Raw genomic sequence first — 12231 nt, forward strand, 5'->3', positions numbered from 1 at the left:
AGCCAGTAAGCGGCACCATTCTATGGCTGCTACATCAGTTTCTGCCTCCAGATCTCAGCAACACTTTAGTTCCTGCCCTGGCTTCCTTCTGCATGAACAATGATGTGGAAGCATAGTCAAATAATTCCCTTCCTCCCCTAGTTATTTTTCGCCATAGTGAGTCATCGTGACATCAGTACCACCAGACAATATATGAAATACAGTATTTCTATGTAGCAAAACTTCACAGAAATTGTGCTAGAATTCTGGACTTTCAGCTGTGAAGGGTCTACATCTTTCCCCCTCCTGTTGCCCACATTATTTCCCTTGTCTTTCATCCTGAGTCATTCATAAAGTTCATTGAAAACAGGTTGAGTTTTCTCTCTCTCTGACCTTTGAAGTACCTTTGACAAAGGAGTGACTTTAGTCATTCTTGAACCACTGCTTCCTTTTCTGACTTTGCTTGATATAAACCATAGCCTCTTGGAATATTGACATTTTGGCTTTATTGTTTTTATCACATACAGTCAGTAAGTTTCCTTCATTCTTAAGGTAGGAATCTGCACTAAAGAATTTTGAGATGTCTTCAATTCATGTCTGAAATAAGTGAATAGGAATAACACTATTTTAGAATTTAGTAGGCAGCCTTTTGAAGTTTCCTGAATTACATTAAAACACTTTCTCGACTCTTTAAATCCACTGAGCATTAAAGCTGGCTTTGGAGGTACATAGAGTGGAGCTAGCTAAGGGACATTTGTCCACAAATGAAGTTACCAGCATTTACACTGACCTGAGTGAACTGAAGACAAAAGATGCCTTGGGAAATAACAGTTTGAAAATGCATTAATAAATAATAAAGTACAATATAGAGAAAAAACTGAGAGGTTCTATCAGACGAGAAGTCTTTCTCTGTTGACTCTGTAGATGATATTATAGGGATATATCATGAACAAGAAGGACATGATAAATTCTGGTGACCAAGAAAGCAGAAGCCTGCAAACTTATTTTTAGAGTTGTTTTTAAATAGGAAAATTGTACTGATAGGAAAGCAGGTTACTGTTGTCGACAGTATCAATGTTCCTAAATACATCCATAAACAGCTTCACCAGAGCCATCGTCTCCCACCCCTGCCCTAGAGATTGAATAAGGAGGATTTGAGCTCTTTATGGTTCCTTCTGAACATTTTTAAATATTAAAAATAACTAGAAACATTTTCAAATTCATGTTCATGATTATAAAGGAAAAATAAGAATAATTTTAAATTTTCATGTCTGAGAGTCTCGCACATTTCAAAAAATAATGTAATCAAGCCATTATTTCATCTCCAAGAGAGAAAGCACGGGCTGATCTATTGGTTCTAAGAGAAATAATTAATTGAGATTTTACATATTGATTTAGAAGGCTTGTTATTTTCAGCATTTTACATTAATAAGTATAAGAAACATATTAGTTTATACAACTGGCTCCCTGGGCTTTGTTAGAGTTGGACTGTTGAAAGAAAATTAGTCTAGTAAAATGTTTAATTAAAAATACCTCTCATCCTGTTTAAATTTATAAAAGTTTCTTCATTAAATTCTTAAATATTTCTTTTACAGCAGGTTTTTCCTAGGCATTAGAAGTAATTACGTATTAATGGACACACTTTTGAATTCTATTTAAATATACTGAAAACCCACATCAAGTATTCAAGCAGTAGAAACTGTCTCCTTCTGAAAACGATTTAGTTGAGAAGGTGTCAAAGGGCATTTTATTAGGAAAATATTGGCTCTTCACTAAGTAGTGCTGGGAAAATCAAATGTCTACATTATAATGAAACTGCAACCTTTCTTTAATCCATATGCAAAGCTCAAAGTGAAACACTTAATTCAAAATCCTGAAAATATTCAGCAAGATGCAAAACGAAGTTTATTGCTAGAGTCACCCAATTAACACCGAAATTCTAGAACAATCCTATCATCACTAATAATAATAATAATAACAATAGCAACCACTACCACCACCATCACCATCTTTGGGTTAATAATAAAAGTCCCAAAAACCCACCTACAGACAACCACCTATTTCCTTCTTTCAGCTGAAATTTCAGTCTATTTGCATAAGTTTACTTGAAAACATTTGAACTATATTTGCACCTTCAGCATCTGTAGTGAATATTTTCACCCAATTGTTGATTATTAGCATTCATTATCTATTGCTTCTTAGCTCTTTGTGACCAAGTTTATCAGCAACTGGTGGATTTTATCAATTGATAGAATAAACTATTTTTTGCCACCATTGCTAGCCAATGCACCAAGATGCTTATGTCCTATTGTATCTGTATCTATTCTTATCGCCCTCATTTACTCATTATCTACATTTTTAAAGTTACATTTTGATTCTACTTTTGTTCCATTTTCTTCTAACTTCTCAACATCAAAGTTTGACCCTTAGGTTTTTTTCAGTTTTTCTTTGTTTTAAATATAATCATCTGAGGTCATCCATTTCAATAAAAGTACTAATTTAGTCTAGTTTCTTAAGTTTAGAGGTTAAAAACTGCAATTCAGTCTGAAACACTTTCCAATTTGCGGCGATCAAGTCTAAGCTTTCATGGACGATTTTAAAATGGGCACCTTCACTTTGCATTGTAATGACTTGTAAGTCAGAGTCTGCTGTTGAAAGACTGTTCTACTGTAGTCAGATAAAAACTCTATACCTGTGTTATTTATCTTCCTCTTTCATTTCTTTCCCTCCTATTGCTGTTCCTCCTCCTGTTTAATCTTTATTTTGTGTGTGCGTCTGTGATACTGAAAATTTTGCCCTATGAATGGCAAAAAAAAAAAAAAAAAATCTACCACTTACCTACACTACTAGTATTTTTTGTCTTTGATTGTTCTTTGGTTGTTTCTTTCTGTGTGTTGCTTGTTTGATTTGAGTCATGGTCTTACTAGTTTGCTTAAGTTTGAGTGAACATGCTTAGCAGCCCAGAAAGCACTTGAACTTGCCATCTTTCTAATTTAACCTCTCATGGGGCTGCTATTAAAGATGTGTACCATCAGACCCAAATGACAGATCCATAGCATTTCCCGTAGCATGGTTTTCCTATTCATATTTGCTAGCTATGAAAAATAAAGGTCAGAACTCTACATGAGAAGAAATAGTCATTGGAAGCGAAAGGGTGCCACAAAGGATAAGAAGAGTGATAGAGTAACTGTATGATGATCAGTGGAAGTTGGCTGTTCTGGTACTTTCGTAGTAGACCAGGCTGGCCTAGAATGCAGAGATCTGCCTACCTCTGCCTCCTGTGTGCTTTGATTAAAGACACATGTCATGATCACTGGCTTATCTCTCTTTTCTGATTGGCTCTAAATATTTTGTACAGCTCTATCATATTCCTGCACTTACAAATTACCCACCAATATACCCTCAAACTATAAGCTAAAATAAACCCATCAGTAGGGTACCCTGTCGTCAGAGAAACTAAAACAGGGTGAACATGACAAAAGCATGTTGCATAGTGAGCTATCACAAGAAACCTATCTACACAATCAATACACATCAATATTCTTCTCAGGTTGAAAATGGTAACAATGTGTTGAGATGAATGAAGTCTGTAGCATTTGTCCTTTTACTTAGCCAAAAGAAACAAAGAACCAACAAACCATTGCTGAAGTAAACCATTAAAATATGTCAGATAGTTAAATTATACCAGGAACTAAATCATCCTTTCTGATGGGAAAGCTTTAATCCAAACACCCTACCTCATCGTTTCTCTAGAGATGAATGAGGACTTGGTGCTTCTATGGAAACCATAAATAATGCTTTTGAAAGCAAAGGACATTAAGAATTCATGTAGCCATCAGCAAATGCATTTGCAGTAAGTAACACCTCACAAAAAATGAATAGTCACCTCACAAAGACACAGTATCATAGCATTTAGCTGACAGGGTAACAAATACTCTGATTTAATTCTTAAAACTATTTAAAAATTCTTTACCTTCAAGTTTATTCTTCTTCAATGTTAAGTTCACTTGGTACAACACTAAAAGTCATATTTCAGAGAGAAGACAGTGACGTTTTCAATCATTTAAATTAAATAGCAATACAAATAGTTTTTTTAAAAAATTAAGAAACCTGAAATATTAATAAGCATGCCTTAGTGACTTCATGAAAATATGTGAATGATAGTAAAAGCATAAGTCACTTTATAAAGAAAAAAGAAATGCTGGGGTGCCTTTGTAATAGCATTTTATTAATATATAGTTTTTATTTATCTATGTCTAGCTCCCACATGATGACACTAAAACTACTAGATTTATTCAATCAAGCTTACAGCATAAAACCTGGGCAGTCATTGATCCATTCTAATCCTCTAGGCTAATAAAGCTACCTCCTAGAGACACTTGCATTTTCCATATTGGCCTCACTCATTGAGCTTCAGGTGTGCTCTCCCATGCTGTTTTCTGGACCCGCGCCTGCTTCTCCTGGTGAATACCTCTGATCCTCTCTCTCCCAGCCCTTCCATTGTTGTCTCCACCCCTGCCCAGTTCTCTCTTCTGCCCAGGCATTGCCTGGTCATCTTTTATTAACGAGGCAAAGAACAAGTGGTGAGCATTGTTTGCATAAATTTGAAACAAGAAATATTTGGAAGAATGCCATGTCCACATTGCGACAATATGTGTGGGCAGAGAAAGAAGCATTTGAATTTGAATAACACAAGGATAATCTCTGTACAATGCACAAAAGCATTATGCCTACAGCAGTTCTCTACCAGGAATGGGTTATATGAAACGTTTATTTTGTTAAAAAAGGAATGCTGGGGGCAGGAGTGGTAATGGGGGGTGGACAGGGAGGGAAACACCCATATAGAAGGGGAGGGAGAGCGGTTAGGGGGCTGATGAACACGAAACCAGGAAAGGGAATAACATTTGAAATGTAAATAAGAAATACCCAATTTAATAAAAATGGGAAAAAAGAAAAAGAAAAAGAATATATATGCCCTATAAATGATTGTCATTATATTAATGTAATTAATAGTTAAACTAAAAATCAAATGTGAAGAAAAATAATTTTACAATTTGATATGTTGTTTACAATTTAATTGATAGTACAAGATTACATGGTTACTTGAGTAGAAATACAGTGTATATTATCACAGCTAACTTAATTGTATTGCACATTATATGTAGAAAACATGTTCATGAAAATATAATAAGAAAACTTTTATACATGTTTTTATGAACGTTTGAAGTATTGAGTATAAAATATTGATACATTTTATATATAATGTATATATCCAAAAGTCTGATATATTATTAATTTTCTTCCTTATAAAGTAGAAAGTCAATAAGTACCTATGACAGATATCATTTTAAGTCTACATTATTGAGAGATGGTTTGCAACTCTTACACCTACCTCCTTACCTTCCACAAATGATATGCCAACCTACCATGCATTGTCAATAAGTACAAAAGAGAGAGAGAAAAAACTTAGAGGCTATCTGTCTGTTTGTTTTTCATTTGGTCTTAGAGAAGCATGAACAAAACACAGTGACAAGACACTTCCTTTTACTAGTTAAGTGTTAAATGATTTTTGTCTTGCCTAATGCTGCTAGTGTTTCTCTGTGTGAGAAATTCCCACAATTGGCTTCAGGACTCTCCTTAAAGGCAATGAATCAGCTTCAATGAAAATAAAGCATGGAAAATATAGAGTAAACTCTTGCATACCAACTTTGTGTTATAAAGAATATAAACACATGAGAATCCTGACTCGTGTAATATAAAAAGAAACAGAATGCTTTGAGTGTGTTGTACATTTGGCTCCTTAGAAAGATACTGCTCCAGCAATGTTCGAATTTGCTTTTTATAAACATGATTAACATAAGTGATACTAAGATATTCAGATTTTACTTGAAGCATTCAACATCTGATATAAATCACAGAGGAATAAAATAGTTTATAAGAGACCTTATTAATGGTCATGATTATTACTCAGTACGATTATGTGCTCTTGTGTTAGGGATTGCTAATAAAAAAACTGTAAATAATATTGAATAATTATATAATTTCTTTTTTTCTTTTCTTTTCTTTTATTGGATATTTTCTTTACTTATATTTCAAATGTTATTCCCTTTCCTGGTTTCCCCTCCAGAAAACCCCTATCCCATCCTCCCTGCCCTGCTTCTATGAGGGTGCTCCCCCACCCATCCATTCCCTCCAGCTTCCCTGCCCTGGCATTCCCCTCCACTGGGGTATCAAACCTACACAGGACCAGAGGACTCTTCTCCCACTGATTCCCAACAAGGCCATCCTCTGCTACATATGCGGCTGGAGCCATGGGTCCCTCCATGTGTACTCTTTGTTTGGTGGTTTAATCCCTGGGAGCTCTGGGGGTCTGGTTGATTGATATTGTTGTTCTTCCTATGGGGTTGCAAACCCCTTCAGCTCCTTCAGTCCTTTCTCTAACTCCTCCATTAGGGACCCAGTTCTCTGTCCAGTGGTTGGCTGTGAGCATCTGCCTCTGTATTGTCAGGCTCTGGCTGAGCGTTCTAAGGTCAGGATTGAATATCTTCAAGCAGAAGTTCATTTTGCATTGCATGGGAATTTTAATTATTTTTATTTTATTTTTATTCCTCCTCATACTGTGATTTCAGGAAATCTTACACAAGTTCTTATTTGTTTTTGTTTTGTTTTGCTCTGTTTTGTTTTCTCCCTTTTTACAATTCAAGACTGATATTTTTTGTGGGACAGAAGAGTCTGAAGGCTAAATATTTCTAGGTGTTTCTTTAATGTGGACAAAGACATGAGAGCCACAGAGGGAATGAATCAAGAAAATTAAAATTTAAAGACTATTACATGAGAAAGTGTAAGACAAATGCCAATATAGAAAAGACTTGGTCAAAAGAACCAATTGACTGATTTCTGCAATTGGACAGTGAAAATCTAGATGTTTCTGTCTGTGGGAACAGCAGTCTCTAATATGTAGCAAACCTAATAAACTAATGCAAGTCACCCAGGACACACACACACACACGCACAAACACACACACACTCACCCCCCCACACACACACATTTAAAATAATAAAATGTTTCACAATATATTTTATTTTAAGAAACTTAGATGTTAGTTCAAAAGTTCCTGGGGAGGCGGATGAATATCATCTGACAAATTCCTTCTGAGAAGAAATATGAAACTTAAATGTTTTAATTATTTATCTTATCAACTTAAAGTTTGCTTAACAAAATCAAATACCAAGCCCCCATAAATTCTTTGTTCTATTATTTGAATATTTTGTCAGTAAATGTATATTCCTTCCAGATAATTCATGGCTTTCAAAGTAAAGAAGCAGTCTCATTAGGTCTAGCTCAGTAAATGAGTTCCCTGGGCTGCCTTACAGGGGCGTGGGTGAGGGACTCTACATAGATGCCTGAGGAACTCAAAAGCAGCTGCATCAGGTAAAATAGTGCATTGGCATGGGTGACCACTCAAGAAGGCCGGATCACTGCACTACTGGCAAATCTGCAGGCCACTCCATTGCAGCATCTCTATTACCCAGCAGTCCTTTCCCGCTTGCATAACCTTTGGGTCAGGACTGGTGAATCATGGGATTTTTGAGTGTCCTTGTAGTTCTTGAGGTATTTAATGTCAGTGAGGTCATTAATGCCCTGAGTGCTAGAACCCTAGCCTTTTCCCCAGGAATAAATTCTTCATTTCAGAGGAAACAACTGCACAACATTCTAACCATTCTTCTGCCTTTTACAATGCTTTATTTATTTGTTTGTTTGTTTGTTTATTCATTTTCACTTTGAGGACTTCATATATGAAGGCTGTATTAGTATCATTTTCTGCCTCCCTCTCCTTCTTCTAATTCCTCCCATGCTCCCCATCAACTCCTTCTCAAATTTATAGCCTCTTAGTCTTTAATTACTGTTACTACAAATATATGCACACATATTTAAATTTTTAAAAACGACCCGCTGAGTTCATGCAGTGTTGCCCATATGTATATGTGTTTAGGACTGGGAGCATGGGCTTTTACATTTTCTCTGCTTCTTTTTTTCCGCGGAGACTTGAAAGGGATATAAAAGATTCATTCTTTTCTTCCCCGTGTAGCTGAGATTGTGGTCACTGTGCCGTGGCAAAAATCACCTCTCCCCAGCACTTCGTTGAACTGTTAGTTTCAGCAGCAACCGCTGCCCACTCAAAGATAAAGGAGAAGCAGAAAAGGTTCCCTCCATCATAAGCTCTAGTGTAAACACTAATGGAGGGAAGGCAGTTCCACAGGCACGTGATATCCTTTTAACAAAACAGTAGCATTAGCTTCTCCACTGGTGGTTCTGACCTTCCCGCCTAGGGGCTTTTGCCCTGGCATTCAGTACCAGACGTAGAATCTGGAGCATGCACATTAAATCCAATCGCCAAACAGTTGGCTGTACTCATGATAGCTAGCTCACAACTGAATTAACAGGCAAACCACGCTGGTTATGTTTGTAGTGCAGTATGGAGAGTCTGTGACCCAGAAGGACTGGCAGCGACAGTTCTCTCCCAGAGCCCTGGGTATTCCCTTCTGGTTTTACAAGCACCAGCCAGAGGGAGGTGGCCCTCTTTCTTTGCTGTTTGACTGATTCAGATCGTACAGCCAGAGCATATTGAGTCTTTAATGAGCAGCTCTGTGAGTAACAATACAATAGTCATCCCCCTGTTCTCTCCCCCTCCCCTTTGTTGCTTGCTTTTGTCTGAGGACAGGGTCCTGTGTAGCTGAACCTGAAGTCAGCTTGAAATCAGTGGCTGAGGATGACTGTGAGAAAAAAAGATCCACACTGTGTAATAACAAACGCAAACAATAGCAAAAGGAAAATAGTTTTCAAAATCCAATTCTATGAAATACCAGCTTAGAGAAGGGTAAAAAAAATCTAAGAATTGTCAAGAGAAAGTGGTTTTAACGTGTTCTATCATGAGACATCCCTATGTTTCCCATAGGCTGGGGCAATCTTCATACTCTTCTAGCATAGCCCCATCCTAAATTCACTAGACAGCGCTTTATCATCTAGGTGAGGCTGCACTTTTCTCATCCGGGCCTCAGAAAGGCATCAGCCTATCACTTTTCAGCTCCCGTTGTTCCAAGGCAAGCAGGCACCACGTGCCAGGCAGGAAAGAGGGGAACCTAAGGTCTCCTGCTTATTTTTAATGTGTTGAAATTAGATATAATTTTCTAAAATTATTATGAAAATCGATCACAACACTATATTTCTTACAATGATCTTGAACCCTTGATCTCTCTGCTTTTATGGCCATAGTCCTGGGATTTCAGAAACAAACTCATGTTTTGCAACGGGTTTTATTACATATGAGGCCTGAAATTCTCCCTGACCAATAACTTAAAATGAAGTAATACATGCCCGGTACTGAGATCCTCACCCAACAACCTTGTGATGCTCTATGCGATTCATACTCAGAAGGTATGAAGGTCTGAATTAAAGACCTCTCTCCTTCTCTCTCTCTCTCTCTCTCTCTCTCTCTCTCTCTCTCTCTCTCTCTCTCTCTCTCTCTCTCTTACACACACACACACACACACACACACACAGAGACAGAGACAGACTAGAGAGAGAGAGAGAGAGAGACTGAAAGACAGAAGTATACATTCAAAAAATAAAAATTAACACCTGAAATAAAATACTTATTATTGCATCTAAAAGAGTGTTGAAAATCAAACACATATAAGCAAAGTGGATATATAATATAAATAAACACAAATTAAGTGAAAGAAGAGAACGATAAAAATTAACTTCAACAGAAGTTAAACTGCTAATTCATTACTTTTAAATGAATAAAAGCCAATAAGCAGAATTTAAAATATTAATAAACATAAAAATCACTGATCTACCTCTGAATAATAAATCAGATAAAATGATATAATGGAAAAATGTATCATTCTGCAGACAAAACTTTATTCATTGACAGGGATGGAGAAACATGGGCCTCAGAAAAAGTGACAATATGAACTCCAACAACGTTGGTAATGACAGCTATCCTTCCAGTCAGTGTGAGACAAAATTATTTGAGTTATTTTTATATGTATACTTTTAAGTTAATTTTAAAAGATTTATCTCTTTTTATTTTATGCTTATGAGTGTCTTGCCACTGTGTAAATGCACCAAGTATGTGTAGGGTAGAGATCAGACAATGGTAAAGGAGCCCTAGAAGCTAGAGTCACAGATCAGTGTTAGCCACGTTTTGGTATTGGGAATCAAATACCATTGCTCGAGTGTTCTTGTTCTTTTTTTTTTTTTTTTTTTTTTTTGGTTTTTTTTTTTTCCGGAGCTGGGATCGAACCCAGGGCCTTGCGCTTCCTAGGCAAGCGCTCTACCACTGAGCTAAATCCCCAACTCCGCGAGTGTTCTTAAGGACCCAGCTCTCCAGCCCATTCCTTAACTGATTTTTAAAATACGAACAGAGATCTAGTGGCTTGATAGTATGAATTATAGGTAAGGAAGTGATACAAATGGTTACAAGTAACAGAATTAATCACAACTAAGAAGTAAACCTTTACTGGGGAGTAGGTGACTCAGTATAAACTGTTAGATTTGTTGAATGTTCATGGGTATTATCAGGTAAAGAGGTCAAAGGACAGAGTGACCCCTGAATTTGCACACTCACATTGCTGTATTAGCTCCTGGAAGCCAAAAGGCAGCTGGGGCCTTAACCTACAGGTCAGTGGCTGTGGGGAAGAGGGTCAACTTAACTATCACAGGAGAACTGCAAATCCAAAGTGGAGTCCTCCAACATGGCTAGAGGTTGCCTTCTTCTCTCTCTATTATATCTTCCCATATGTCAGATGTTTTAGGATTCATTTAGCATGTAAGTGGAGAGAGAGAGAGAGAGAGAGAGAGAGAGAGAGAGAGAGAGAGAGAGAGGGAGAGAACATGTGTGGGCATACTCACACACAGCATAAACTTTTATTGAGAAGGGATAGGGGGATGGTACCATCAGTCCTTGGCTGCAACTTTCCTCATGGCTGCTGGCAGTTGCTTAGCTTGTCCCACATCCTCTACATATGGCTGTGTGTTCCCAGCCTCTTCATGACCTTGGGGGCATACTTTACTTGGATACCCTGAGTAGCTCCATGGTACTCACAGGGTGCAAAGAGCACACCTCTGAATCTTGTCCTACATGAACTTGGTGTGTTTGGTGATGCTCTCTCACTGTCAATTAGCTCACATCCATTTTCATCCTGTGGTCCTTGTCGAGAACTGGAAATAGAAGGAACGGCAGAGCATGGCTGTTGGTTTCCAGTGATGACTGTGGTTGGTTTTTTTTTTTTTACCTTATAGATTATTCATATACCTCATGACAATTTTTAAAAAGAATTCTGAATGAATAATCGTGAATCTGGTTTTGATTTGCCACAAGAATTTCGAAATTCTTAATAATATACACATACATACACATATAAAATTAAAGTACAGTAATGTACGATGTAATGACAGATTATATACCTGTTGAGAAAGACATGTAGGAGACAGGAAGACATAACCACACAGATCATTGTATTCTTTTCTTTGAACCTAGAAATTTCTTTCAATTGTATTCTTTAAGCACCCATGGATGTTCTTGTCAAAGAAAAAATTCCAGTTCTAATATTTTTTCCAATCGAATGTAAGTAGTAAAAAGAAATAGCTAATTATTGTTTTATTTTTGTTCTTAAAGTAATTGTATCTTTCGGCAACTGGAACTTGTCTAAAACAAATTTATGTGATACTGGACACAAACAACTGATAAGCAATCAAATATAGTTCAAATAAACTGAGTTCAGTATCATGATGTTTATTAGTGTTAAACATCGATAGTTCCAATGACTGATTATAATGCCAATTATATATTTTTGCTGTTTCCTCTTTGTAGATTTAAACAGCAATGTATATACATGTGATGCTATATAATTATTTTCTAATATGGAACATTTATTTAGTATCGAGTCATTGTTAATTACTTGCAATTTTGCCATGTGTAATTATGCTAATATAGTGAATAAAGTGCAGTCTCAAGTATTAATATATATTTATATATGTTTTTCAATTGGATGATTTTCATATGCCTTAATTTATGGCTTAGATGCATCTCATCTATTCTGCATGCATAAATATTGTGCAATTTGCTTATTTGCCTTTGCTCATTTAAAGTTAATGAATTAAAACTTTAACTCCCTTTGCCAGAGCCAGACACCACTCTACAGAAGTTTCTAATAGTCTATTTGCAATAGCTTGTGTGACAAACA

General features: G+C 36.6%; 1 protein-coding gene across 1 annotated transcript in view; it reads left to right on the plus strand.

Annotated features, from left to right (window-relative positions):
- The window catches only part of Sgcz (sarcoglycan zeta), a 71638-nt gene that overhangs the window by 21116 nt on the left and 38291 nt on the right, over window positions 1–12231 (plus strand). The window lies entirely within an intron of this gene.

This window comes from Rattus rattus, chromosome 13 (assembly GCF_011064425.1).
Source record: "Rattus rattus isolate New Zealand chromosome 13, Rrattus_CSIRO_v1, whole genome shotgun sequence".
NCBI classification, from domain to species: Eukaryota; Metazoa; Chordata; class Mammalia; order Rodentia; family Muridae; genus Rattus; species Rattus rattus.